Here is a 14,309-nt window from a genome sequence, read left to right as displayed (position 1 = left end):
GGAGGCATGAGAAGAGTTGGAGGGGGGTGGGAGGCATGAGAAGAGTTGGAGGGGGGGGGGAGGCATGAGAAGATTTGGAGGGGGTGGGAGGCATGCAGATGATGCAGATACAGTATTCACACATGAAATTTTCCAAAAGTAAAACTTAAAAAATTAAAAATTATTTCATAATCCAATGGGAAAAATGAATAATATGAGATTAAAGGAGGACATTTTTTAAAAAAATCACAAAGAAGTGAGCCATGAACTCAGGAGACGGAGACAGAAAGATTGCTTAAGCCCAGGGGTTCAGGATCAGTCTGGGCAAGGCATAGTGAGACCCTGACTTAAAAGAACAACAAAACTCTTCAAGATTGAGAAGCATAGCAGTAATCACAGCAGCAGGAGCAACAAAAACTCAATAGAGATGAAAAGATATTTAAACAGTCATAGAATGCCCAGTAGATAATAGGAGGATCTGAAAGAGAAAACCAAAGCAAGAGCAAATATTAGCAATTATAATTCAAGAGAACTTTCTTGAAATCATAAATCTGAGCTTGTATGTGAAGAACCCACATACATAATACACCTGAAAAACTGATCCTTAATGACCAAACAAAATCACATTCTGGTGAAATTACTGCACTTTAAGGAGAAAATATAGTATTTGGCTTCTTACCAAAAAACTAAAAAAGAAGAAACAGCTTATAAGGGAAAGGAAAATTGAATTATCATCAGACTTTTTGATAACAATGCTTTGTACTAGCAAAAGTGAAGCTGTTTCAGATGCTAAAGTAAAGAAAACACACATCAAGAATTTTACATCCAGAAGAGACATTTATGTAGAAAGAGCACAGTGAACGCTCATCAATATGTAAGAACACAAGAAAAACTATTATTATTTTTGGAGAAAAGATTTTACTCTATAGCTCAGCCTGTCCTCGACTTGTGATCCTTCTGCCTTAGCCTCCTGAGAGCTGTCATTACGGATGTGAGCCATAATGCCAAACTGAGAAATACTGCTCATGGGAGCACTTCTTGAGGGAGTCACTAGAGAACAAGCCACAGATGAGTAAAATAATCAAAGAGACATTGATGCTAAAGATTGGGAGTGAGCACTGAATGCACATCCTTATTAAAATAAGACCAGATGAAGGTTAGAAGCGAACACAGTATATAATTGCCATGCAGTCTGAAAATACAGACACAGGGACTATGGAGGTGGCTACAGATTTTTTTCTAAACGTTTTCAAGAATCACATTTGTGGTTATACTGCTTGTGTTGTTTCTCTGAGGTTGTGAAGTTGGTAACAGGAGATAAAGCAAATGATTAATCTTGGGATTGTCTAGTCCAATCTTATCATCTTTTGAGTGCTCAAGAGCCCAGGACACTCCGCTGTACCGAAGGAATGTCAGATGTGATGTAATAGACAAGAGGTTAAAGGAACTCAACAGTTTGGAGTCTGGATCGGAGCCAGCAGTATCAGGACAGTCGCTGTATTTTCTAGCCCTGCCAATTTAACAGCCTATAAACAAAAACCTATTAAATAACAACAATCCCAAGCACACAGATTGTGGCCTTGAAATGCCGTGTTCCACTAGAAGGAATCAGGGCACCTTGAGAGAGGACTCATGTCAGGTCATGATGACAATAACACAAAAGTACAAGGTAAGAATGGGATAATCTGTAATAATGAATGACAGAGGTCATCAAAGACTGTCAGAATCACAATAAAGGATGTAAGAACCGGAACATCCACTAGCTAGAAATGAGAGCACTTGAATTTTGGTAAGGAAAATGGTTAAAATGGATTAAAAATCTATCACATTTATTGCATTATTATGTGTTCTTAATTGTTTGTAGACATATATATTGGTAATATTATGCATATGATTTCATAGCTGGATGTTAGCTTCCAGAATTCTTAGATATGCATGTTTCAATTGGAACATCCAAAGAGGTAAGGAAATTAACAAACAATGGTTACTGCAGTGGAGGCTTCCTGGGGGAGGATAGAATGCAGTGATATGAATAGGGAAAGGGGAGTGATAGAATAGGAGGGATTAAATGGGGTGGAGAATGGGAAGGCAAGGTAGAGGTGGGACTATAGGAAGAGATAAGTAACAGCAAAGGCCTTTAGAAAACGCCATATGGAAGTTTCTTAAAGTATATACATTTATATATTCTACAAAAGAAAAATTTAATGATTAATTTAGGAAATCAGTGTTTACATTGTCTAAGAAGTTACAGAATAGAGACATTCATTATCCATGGCTTCCACTGTCATAGTTATATGAGCATTTGTGGCCTCCTGATGTACCATTTGTGGTCTGGCCTAAGGATTCAGCCTGAGTGCATCAGACTCCAGACCCAGCAGCAGCCATCCCTAGGAAGAAATGGGACAGTGGAGGAAGTATGTGCATTGCCCCTTGTGGGATTGGTTAGCAGGACCTAGACAGTGGAGGAAACCCGGGCAGGTGATCCAGATTCTTAAACAGATAACCCAGGAGAAAACAGAGATGGCGAACAATCTGTAATAGTTTCACTGACATTCCGACACTTCAAAATGGTCAAGACTAAGGGATGATCCCTGGGGATGCATACATAAGTGATAACTGAAAACATGTGAAAGACTCTCTGCTATGAGTATGAGAACTGGGTTATTTTGTGAGGGAGGGAGAAGGCTGGGGTTGGATGGGGCATATGGAAAAGACTTCTGGGGTCGGTGGCAAGGTTCAATTTCATGGGTTGTGTGGTGGCTATGACAATATTTTCTTCAATAATTTCCTCAGACTATCCATTTATTTGGTGTAGTTTTCTATATTTATTTTTAAATATAAAGCTTTTATTTACTTTTCTGAAGATTTATTTATTGTATGTATATGTATATGAGTATGCCTGAGTGTATGTGTGCACACCATGTGTATGCAGGTGCCTGCAGAGGCTAAAAGAAAGCATCAGATCCCTTGGAACTGGAGTTACAAGTGGTTGTGAGCCACCATATGTGGTCCTGGGAATCAAACCCAGGTCCTCCGAAAGAGTAGCATGTAACTTTTAACATTTTAAGAAATGCACTGAGCCGTTTCTCTAGCTCTGAAAGCTTATTTTAGCACACACGTGCAAACACAAAACACATCTGTCAGGCCATCTTGATCATGAAGACCTTCAGGTTTCAGTTCTGCCTTGCAGGGCTGGGTTTTGGATCTAACATGGACTCTCAACTGCATGTTCCCTCCAGCCTATAGACTTTTGGACAGATTATCCAATGAACAGGCAGCCATCATGAGGGCAAACTGCAGGATTTTATTAGGCAGCCAAGAATGAACTGAGTAATAAAATATGAGTTGGTCCAGAGTGGAGGGGTCCCTGCAGTTGACATTTCTGCTTTATTCAAACCAGAAACCTTTAGGGTCACACAGAGTCCCACCAAATGTCATGAAAAAAATGTATATTTATAATGGTGTCTCAATATTTTAGGCAAATTCTTCTCTCACTGTACCCAACAAGCAAAATTTCAGAGTATGATATTTTTATCACAACAAAAAGATCATTCCTTTTAAAGAAGAGTTTGGCTTCAAGCCTTCTTTAGCCGTTTGCAGGATAAGGTAAGCATCTGTTTACAGATCTGTAATTGCTTCCTGGGGTGGAGGGAGTGTGGGCTGCTCAGTGATAATGCCTGCTCATGAGCAAACAAGGCACAGATACACAGAGAAGACCCCGCTTGGGAGGGTCACCCTGTGCATAATAAAGAAAGAGCGGGACAATGTCAATCATTTCCTTCTCCTCCAGCACAACTCCCAATTTTCTTCTTCATAAGCTTGAATTTCCATATAACAAGTGACAGGCTGGGGCCGGAGAGATGGTTCAGCATTTAAGAGCACTGGTTGCTCTTGCAGAGGACCTGGGTTCAATTCCCAACACCCACACGGTGGCTAACAACCATCCATAACTCCAGTTCCAGGGGATCCAATGCCTTCTTCTGACCTCTGAGTTATATTTCCATATAAACAAGTGACAGGCTGAGCTAAGAAAATCAGTTCAGAACTTCTGGATCATTTTCTTGAGCACATCGGGCTACCCATATGTGATGGTTAATCCTGATTGCCAATGTCATTGGATTGAGAAACACCTAGGAGATTAGTAGTGCACACCTCCAGGTGCACCCGGGGAGGATTAAATAAGGGGAAAAGACTCACCCTGAATGTGGGCAGCACCATTCCATAGGCTGGAGGAAGAGGCAAGCCAGCTCCTGCAGACACTCTCCTCTGCTTTCTGAGCACCATGAGTTCAGCCACTTTGCTCCCTCAGACCCTTCCACCTTAATGTTCTGCCTCATGGTGGCTCAGAAATAATGGAACTGCCTGAGTAGGGGCTAAAGCCTTTGAAACCATGAGCCCAAATAGATCTTTCCTCCTTAAATTCTTTCTCCCAGGTATTTGATCACAACAAACAAAAATCGGATCAGCACACTCTGTATTTATTCAAATTAGTCATAAAAGCATTTTTTGTTATGTGCAGCTCCTTTCCGTACCAGGCGGCCACCCTTCTTGCACTTTCTTCTGTGGCATGAATCTTACTGAGACTCTCTTGCACTGTAAAAGCTGGGAAGGCCAGTGTTGTATAGCAATTAACAGAGTTTAAAACCTTTCTAGGAGGGAAACTGTAAACAGCAGGATGTTTTAGAGGTAGGTAAACAGCAGGATGTTTTGAAGGGAAGTGAAACATTCTGACCTGGAGGGAAGCTCCTTAGCCTCAGGGAGCAAACAACTCATCAGCTTCAGGAAATCCCTGAAATTGACCAAACATATATAAAAGTCCCAAGGCCAGCTGAGAAATGCTCAGAGCAGCCAGAACACCTGCAGAAGAGTCAGATCACTGGAGCTACCTGGAAAGGACACTCTCCAACCTGATGAGCTGCCCGCAGAAGAGTCAGATCACTGGAGCTACCTGGAAAGGACACTCTCCAACCTGATGAGCTGCCCGCAGAAGAGTCAGATCACTGGAGCTACCTGGAAAGGACACTCTCCAACCTGATGAGCTGCCCGCAGAAGAGTCAGATCACTGGAGCTACCTGGAAAGGACACTCTCCAACCTGATGAGCTGCCTTGAGTTGTGCAGTGCACTCCAGGTTTCCTTCTTCCCTGAGCAACCCCTCATGTTGGAGTGGGCTTGGATGATGCTGTTGTCTTTGCATCATTTCTGCTCCTGTGAATAACCTCAATAAAAATCATTGGTTCACCAAGTGAAATTGTGGTGGCTTGTCTTTGGTTCCCCGTCCACGGTGAGCAGATATTGTTCATATCTCCCCAGGAATAGTGTCACATGACAGCCAGTGGTTAAGTGTCAGAGAGCAACAGCAATCCTGTTTCAAGGGGTAGTGGCAGCAATGATAAAAATTTTAGTGTTTCTGGGTTCAGTGATGGCAGATACATGGTCTTCTCTTATCTAGTCTGTAGAAGCTGTGCTGCTCAGTATGTCCACTTTCTGAGAGTGAACCAACAGTTTTCTTGGCAGTTCTTAAGCTAGCCGATCTCTTCAAGAAATATCTTCTTTGCTCAGGTCATCTGAAGCCCTCTTGTGTGAGTGACTTTCAATCTAGAGACCTGCTGATGACATACATGATCCGAGACAATGGAACCCAAGTATGTATGGCCCCAAGGAAGACTGAGAAGCTAATCTGTATAAGACAAAAAGGAGGGACGTGCACACACACACACACACACACACACACACACACACACACACACACCTGGAGGAGCAGGGAAGAAGAAAGAAGAGAGGGTGTATAGGGGAAGCAATGTGGAGGAAGGGTCATTAAAATTCCATAAGAAGCTTAAGAACGTGCTGTGAATGACGTACCCTGTGGGCCTAGCCAGGTTGCTGCAAGTGTGCAGTGTACGTTGCCTTCCTCTGTCTTTGTCCCCTAAGTTCCACAAAATGTCTGGATTAGGTAGACTATGTAAGCTTCAGGCCTGGTGAAATCAAGGAGAGACTGAGTCTCACAAGGGGTCATATGAAATCAGGTGAAAAACCAGAGAAATGAAGAGACTTGCAGTCTTTTGGATATTTGCACACATCCAGGGATTAGTGCAGAATATTGGGTGGGAGTCAAGCGGCAGCAAGACCTTGGGTGACCTCAGGACTCTCTTGGGAGCAGTGAGTGGAAAGGACAAGGTAATGAACTCTAGAGATGTGAGCATGGATTGGAGTCGAAAGTAGGAACAGACCACAAATGCAGGTGAGGCACCACTCGACAGGACAAAGAAATCAGCAGAATAACTGCTTTGGCCTTTATTTCTTAAGCAGATATTTTGAGGTATAATTTACACACTCATGTTCGCCTTGTGCACCCATCACACAATCCCATCATCACAACCCGGGTTTAAAACGTTTCCATCACCCCAGGATTTCTCGTGCCCATTTGCAGTCAACTCATAGTCCCATCCCCAGCCTCAGGCAAATGCTCATCTGCTTTCCATCTCTATAAATTTGCCTTTTATGGAAATGGCATGCTAATAGAATCATACAATATATAGTGTTTGATTCTGGCTCCTTTTACTTAGCATGATGTTTTAGACAGTCATCCACAATGTAATATCTCCTAGTAATTTAATGCTTTGTTTGCATTTTTGTGCTGTATGAGTGTACAGGTACTCACCCCCCATGTGTGTGCACAGAGGCCAGAGGTTGATGGCAGGTGTCCTCTATCGCTCTACATCTTATCCACTTGTTTAATCTGGAGCTTGCCAGTTTTGGATAAACTGAACTGGCATTCCTCCTGTCTCTGCCCTTCAGCACTGAGGTTACAGGCAGTCCAGTTCCAGTGGGTGCTAAGAATCTGAACTCAGATCCTCATGCTTATGCAGCAAGCACTTTACCCAGAGTCCTCTCCCCATCCTTGGGTAGTATTTCATTGTCCGTGTCTAGCACATTTTGTTTATCTGTTGGATAGTTAATGGGAAATTGGATTGTTCCTATGTTTTGACTATTATGAACAATGCTACTGTGAACATTTGCATACGAGTCTTTGTGTGAACTTGCGTTTTCATCCTTCTTGACTAGAAATGTAGGAATTGCTGGGTCACATGGTAACACTATGTTTATTTTCCCCAGCTGTGCCAAGCTGTGTTCTAAAGTGACTACTCTCCTGCCTCTCCAGCAGCAGCGAATGATCATTCTAGTTTCTTTGCATTCTTACCAAGTAATCATGGCCTTTCTAAATACAACAATCTTCATGGGTGCATAGTAACAATTCACTGTGGTATCAAACTGAATTTCCCTAAGGACTAATAATGTAGAATACATTTTCCTGTCATTCATGGGTGAAAATTTTTTTGTTGTTGAAATGTCTATGCAAACATTTTATCCATTTGAAAGAGTAGACCATATGTTTTCTTTTAATAGTTCTTTACATATTTTGAATATGTCATTTCTATTATGAAAATTTATATACCTTACAATGTTGATATTTCAAATATTCAACTTTCCCTTCTCTTCTGTTCTTCCTCCTCTTCCTTTTTTCATTCCTCCCGCCATTTATTTAGTTTTAAAATTTTATTTTTATTTCATGTGTATGAGTGTATTGCCTGCATGTATGTGAGTGCACCCTTGTCGTGCAATGCCCTGAGGTCAGAGAGGGCATTGGATTCCCCTGGAACTGCAGTGAAGGATGGTTTGTAGCCTCCATGTGGGTGCTGGGAATCGAATCCGGGTCCTTTGCAAGAGCAGTCAGTGCTCTCAACCGCTGAGCCATCTCTCCAGCCCCTAGTTATTTATTTATTTTATATATATGAGTATTTTACCTGCATGTCTGTAAGTGAATTGTGTGAGTGCAATATCCATAGAGGCCAGAAGAGCACAGTAGGGCTTCTGGAACTGGAATTACAGATGATTATTAGCCACCATGTGGTTACTGGGAATCAAACCTGGGTCCTCTGCAAGAACAACCAGTGTTCTTAACCACTGAGTCATCTCTCCGGCCTATTTTATTTTTTGTATTTATTTATTTATTTATTTATTTATTTATTTATTTAGACAATCTCTCTATGTAGCTTACCCTGGCCATAGACTCATCATCCTTCTGCCTCAGGCTCTCAAGAGTTCTTACAGTTCTGCACCAATAGCTGGACCTCTTTTCATTTTATTTGTGGAACTTTTTGAAGACCATTTAAAAATCCTAATTGAGTACATCGTCAGAAAGATTTTCTGCTGTAAAGAAATTGTACAGTTTCACTCATACATTCAGGTCTTTGATTCATTCTGAGATAACTTTAATGTATGACATTGGTAGGGCCTATGGCACACCACTTCAAAATGTGATGCCTTAACTTTGCTTTTGCCTTACTGGAGATTGAACCCAGTGCTCTATCACTGAGCTACATCTCTAACTCTTTAGAGAAAACATAGAAATGAAAAAAGTCATTCCTCGCCTTCTTCTATCCTTTCAGGAAGCAGGCTATAAAACTTAACTGATCTCATGGGGAAGGTCATTATCACTTTCATTCCGAAAGTGTCTTGCCAATAACCAGAGAGCATCCTTATGACTGAAGATGGGACACAGATGACTGTGAGCAAGTAAGCCTTGCTAAGCTCCCCTAATTTATTATCATCAGCCAGACCTGTTTGTTTGTCAATCATACGTCTACACAGCTGTGTACTCTTCACTAATCCTAAGTAAAAAATACACAGGCTGCCCTATTTCTTTGGTATTCATTTCCTTTGGAAGACTGTGTGTCATATAAAATTCAAAGTAAGTGAATTTTTATTCTTTCTTTTGTTAATTTATCATAGATACCGCAACCATGAATCTAGAAACAAACAAGGAAAGATATTTCTTTTCAATCCCTAAAGTATACTTATATCTGGTAGTCCCAGCATCATTTACTAAGTAAACGACAGTCACCCACACTAAAATAACTTAGTACTTTGTCAAAAGTTATTGATTGGACTGAGAGTGTAGCTCAGTAAGTAGAGTGCCTGCCTAGCATGTACAAGCCCTGCATTTGCTCTTCAGCACTGAAAAACAACGTTTATTGACTATAAATGAAAGAATTAATTTTGAGAATCCCAGCTCTGTTCCACTGATCTATTCTTTCCTTAGTACTACACCTCACTGATTTTTTTATATATGTATAATAAGCTTTGAAATTCAACAATGTAAATCCTCCAACTTTTTGTTTTTATTTTACAAAAGCAGTCTTGGCTATTTTAGATTCTTTGAATGTAAAGTGTGCAATCAGCTTGCCAATTTCCTTAAAAAGCTCAATGGGATTTTCACTGGGGTTTAGTTGAATCTCTAGAATGGTTTAGAGCGAATGTGGCTCCTCTCCCCCCATCCATGAACATGGGCTGTCTTTTCACTAATTTAGAGGCTCTTACATTTATCTTAGTTTTGTTTTACAGTTTTTGGTGATCAGGTTTGTACTTTTCTTAAACTTATTCTTAAGTGTTTTACTCCTTTTGATGTCATTGTACTTTGCAATGTTCATCCCTAGCCTGTAGATGTACAATACATTTTGAAGAGCTGATCCTGTCCCTGTGTTAAAATTATCCACTGTTTAATAGATTTTATTTGTAGATTTCACAGATTTCCTACAGATATGATCATGTTTTCTGAGAATGAAGGCAGTTTCTCTTCTTACTCTCCTGTCTATGTGTCATCAATTTCTTCTTCTTAGCTTATTGTGTTGGTTGGAACTTGCAGTAAAATAACATAGAAGTGGTGAGAGTTGAGGTTTTTGACATTTTTACTTCATGTTTTGGGGAAAACATTCCGTATTTCATCATTAGGTATTGCATGAGCTATAGGGTTTCAATGATGCCTTTTATCCAACTGAAGATGCCCCCTCCTGTCATTTCTTCATTTAAAACTTTTATAATGAATTACACGGAGTTTTATGGAATTTTTTACAGTGCCTATTGTGGATTTTGCTCTTTATTTTGTTTACATGGTATATGAATTAACCAATCTTGTATTTCTGATACAAATTCCATTTCATTAAGGTGTATAATTCTTTTTATATATGGATGAATTCAGTTTGCTAACATTTAAACCAGTTTTACAGCTAGGTTATTTAAGGTCAGTGCATTACAGGTTTCCTTTCTTGTGATGTCTTCTTTGAATGTAGAGTATTACCGACCTCAAAATATGCCTGCAGACTTGCTGGGATCCTTGCCCTCCCCATATCTGTGCACTCCCCCAGACTTGCCAGGGTCAGTTCCCTCTACTATAGCCATCTCAGCTCTCACACCAGCTGGGGTTACTGTGATTCTTTCTCCCCAGACCTGCGGATCCTGAGTTCTCCTTCCTGAGGCTTCCTGGTACCCGATCATCTCAGATTTCAGCCTTTTTGGGTTGCTGGAATCTTTGCCCACCACAGATCTGCGCACTCCCCCAGACTTGCTGGGGTGAGTTCTTTCCACTATCTCAGCTCTCAGACCAGCTTGGGTCACTGGAATTCTTCCCCACTCCAGACTTGTGGCCCTGGGTTTCCCTTCCTGAAACTTCACTACATTTTGCCATCTCAGCCCTGTGGGCCCCAGACTTGAGTGCTCCCCCTTTTTAATTTGTTAGCCAACCTGTTTACCTAGTAGCCCTCAGCTCACCACGTTGATCCAGGACTATGTGGGGTCAATCCTGAAACCTCAACTGAAAAGTTGCACTATCTCTAGTTGAACCGAGATGATATTTTTCACTCCATTTGAACATCAATACTGAGCACTACTCAGCTGGGCCATAACCTGAAAAGTCTGAGAAACAGCAAACAAAGATACAAACATTCAGCAAAGATAAGATCACTTATCCATATGAAGAAACACTACCACACGAGTCCAGATACCTAGTTCTCATTGAAATAGCACAAATGACATGAATAACCAAAAATAATTATATACTTCAGAAATTAGAACCCCATCTGTAATGTTTCCTATGAATGACAACCTAGCAGATATTCAAGCCAATGATTTCAAAATAGCAATTATAAACATGTTCAGGAAACCCAAGGAGGATATGAATTAAATACTGAATGATGACCATGAAAATACAAACAGCTGAATGAAATAACTAAAACAACTTAAAACATGAAATCAGAATCCAATAAATAGATAGACTCTCTGAAGAAAAGCCAAATTGAAATAAAAAACCCAGGAACTTCTTTTTTTCCTTGGGGAACACCAAATGGCAGAGGACTCCAGTGTAGCAGGACGGCCTGGAGGACCTGGGGGTCCGGGCTTGGGAGGCTGCAGAGGCTTCTGGAAAGATTTGGTAGCCATCTCTGGGGCCAAGGTCAGGGCCATGGGGCTCATGGAGGCAAAGCTGAAGACAAGGAATGTATTTTAGTTACCAAGAAGGGCCACCTGGCCAAAGACATGAAGATCAAGTCCCTGAAGGAGATCAACATGTTCTCTTTGACCATTAAGGAATCTGAGATTGACTTTTCCCTGGGAGTATCCTTTAAAGATGCGATTTTAAAGATCATACCAGTGCAGAAGCAGACTTGGGCTGGCCAGCAGACCAGGTTCAAGACTTTGGTTGTCATTGGGGACTACAACAGTTATGTTGGTCTGAGTGTTAAGTGCTCTAAGGAGATAGCCACTGCCATTCAAGGGACCATCATTTTGACCAAGCTATCTATTGTCCCTGTATGGAGAGGCTACCAGGGAAACAAGACTGGCAAGCCCCACACCATCCCACGCAAGGTGACAGACCGCTGTGACTCTGCACTGGTGTGCCTCATCCCTGCCTCCAGAGGCACTGGCATCATCTCTGCTCCTGTGCCTAAGAAGCTGCTGCTGATGGCTTGTATTGATGACTGCTACACATCAGCCAGGGACCGCACTGCCACCCTGGACAACTTTGCCAAGGCCACATTTGATGCCATATCTAAGACCTACAGCTGTTTAACACATGATCTCTGGAAAGATATGGTCTTCACCAAGTCTCCTGATCAGTAATTAACCAACCATCTTGTGAAAACTCACACCAGAGTCTCTGTGCAGAGAACCCAGGCTCCAGCTGTGACTACTACATAGAGCTTTTATATGACAAAAATTAAAGTGAATAAAGTCCATTAAAAAAATCAGAAATTCAAAACAAAAAGCTTAGAGGAAAGAAGCAAAAAGAAAGTGGAGGAAATAGAACAGAGTATATATGATCTTGATAAACTTGGGGAAAATGGGTCACTTAATCAAAGAAAATGTCTAAGCCAGGAATGGAATATGTAAAGCCTCTGGGCCACTGTAAAACATCAAACTTATGAATCATAGGAATAGAAGAAGGAGAAGAAATGCAGGTCAAAGGCACAAAAAATATTTTTAATAAAAGCATAGAAGAAAATTTCCAAAATCTAGGGAAAGAGATACATATAAGAGGCGTCTAGTCTACAGAATGTCAAGTAGGCAGGACCAGAAAAGAAACTCCCCATAGCATATAATAGTCAAAACACTAAACGTACAGAATGAAGAAAAGATAACAAAAACTGTGAGAAAGATCATGTCACATATAAAGGCAGGCCCATCAGAATAACACCTGACTTTTCAGTGGAAGCTATGAAAGCCAGAAGGACTTGGATCATTATCCTACAAGTCAGGTAAGAACACCCATTCCAGTCCAGACTACTATACCCAGCAAAACTATCAGTTGTAATTGAAGGATAAAGAAAAGGTTTCCATGATAAAAACAGATTTAAGGAATCTATGTCCATGAAACCAGTTCTACAGAGAATACTTCATGGAATATTTTGATCTAAAAAGAAGATTAAACACTCTCAAGAGGGCACAAAGAATAAATAACTCGTCTCAGAACAGTCAACCAAAAGAGGTTTAAAAAAAAAAAACAGCACTACAACCCCAACATAAGAAGAATTAATAAGTATTGGTCAATAATAACCTTCAATATCAATGATCTCAAGTCCCCAGTAAAAAGACACAGACTAACTGGATTAAAAAACAGGATCCATTGATTTGCTACCTTCAAGAAATGCACCTTACCAACAAAAATCAACATTACTTTAGAGTAAAAGGATGTAAAAAGATATTCCAAGCAAATGGAATTAAGAAATAAGCAGTGTAGCTATTGTAATACTTGACAAAATAGAATTCAAACTAAAACCAGTCAGAAGAAAAAGGGAAGATTGCTTCATATTCATTAAAGGAAAATATGTGAAGATGTTACCGTCCTAAATATATATGCACCACACACAGGGGCAACCCATTTCATAAACGAAACTTTATTAGATATAAAATCTCACACTGACTCTAACACAGTTATAATGGGTAGCTTCAATATCTCACTGTCACCAATAGATAGATCAGACACAAACTAAATAGAGAAACCTTAGAGTTAAATGGCACCATAAATCAAATGGACCTAACAGACATCTACAGAGCATTCCACTCAGCATCAAAGGATATGGTTTCTTCTCAACAGCCATTGAACTTTCTCCAAAACTGATCACATATCAGACCAAAAAAACGAGTCTCCACAAATTTAGGAAAATTTAAATTTATCAACCTGTATTCTATCTGCCCTCATATCAATAACAGTAAAAATGGGAACATGAACACAAACTCATAGAACTTAAACAACACATCACTAGATGAAAATTGAATCATAAGAGAAATCAAGAAGGAAATTAAAAATATTCCTAGAATTGAGTGAAAATGAAACTACAACAGACCAAAACCTTTGGGACATATTGAAGGCAGTCCTAAGAGGAAAATTTATAGCATAAATTCTTACACCAGAAAATTAGAAGCATCTTATGTAAATAAATTAATGCTGCACCTGAAGGCCTTGGAAAACCATGAACAAACAACACCTAAAAAGAGTTGATGGGGGAGCTGGGAGATGGCTCATTGGTTAAGAGCATTGGGTGTTCTTCAATTCCAGAACCCACGTGGCAGTTAACAACCATCTGTAACTCCAGTTCCAGGGAATCTGATGCCCTCTTCTGACCTCTGCAGGCATTGCATGACACAGGTACACTTACATACATGCAGACAATACTCATATACATAAAATAAATTAATAAAATTAAAAACTCTTTTTAAAAAGTGTTGAATGGATGAAATAACTAGAATCAAGACTGAAATTAATAAAATAGGAATGAAGAGAAGAATACAAAAAAATCAATGAAAAGAAAAGTTGGGTTTTTGGAAAGAATAAGACCGACAAACCTTTAACCAAATTATCCAAAAGAAAGAGAAGATCCAAATTAACAAACTCAGAGATGAACAGGGAAACATTAAAATGGAACCAGAGGAAATTCAGAAAACCATAAGGACTTACTTTAAAAATCTATATTCCACTAAACAAGAAAATCTAAAAGTA

At 40.1% G+C, this 14,309-nt stretch overlaps 1 protein-coding gene and 1 pseudogene across 1 annotated transcript in view; one reads left to right on the top strand and one right to left on the bottom strand.

The window, feature by feature from the left end:
* Asic2 (acid sensing ion channel subunit 2) overlaps nucleotides 1-14,309 on the bottom strand; it is a 1,226,389-nt gene that overhangs the window by 451,667 nt on the left and 760,413 nt on the right. The window lies entirely within an intron of this gene.
* On the top strand, nucleotides 11,157-12,010 carry LOC103746072 (annotated as a pseudogene).

Source organism: Nannospalax galili, unplaced genomic scaffold (assembly GCF_000622305.1).
Source record: "Nannospalax galili isolate Female #2095 unplaced genomic scaffold, S.galili_v1.0 scaffold363, whole genome shotgun sequence".
NCBI lineage: Eukaryota > Metazoa > Chordata > Mammalia > Rodentia > Spalacidae > Nannospalax > Nannospalax galili.
This window is presented reverse-complemented; position numbering and strand designations above follow the sequence as displayed.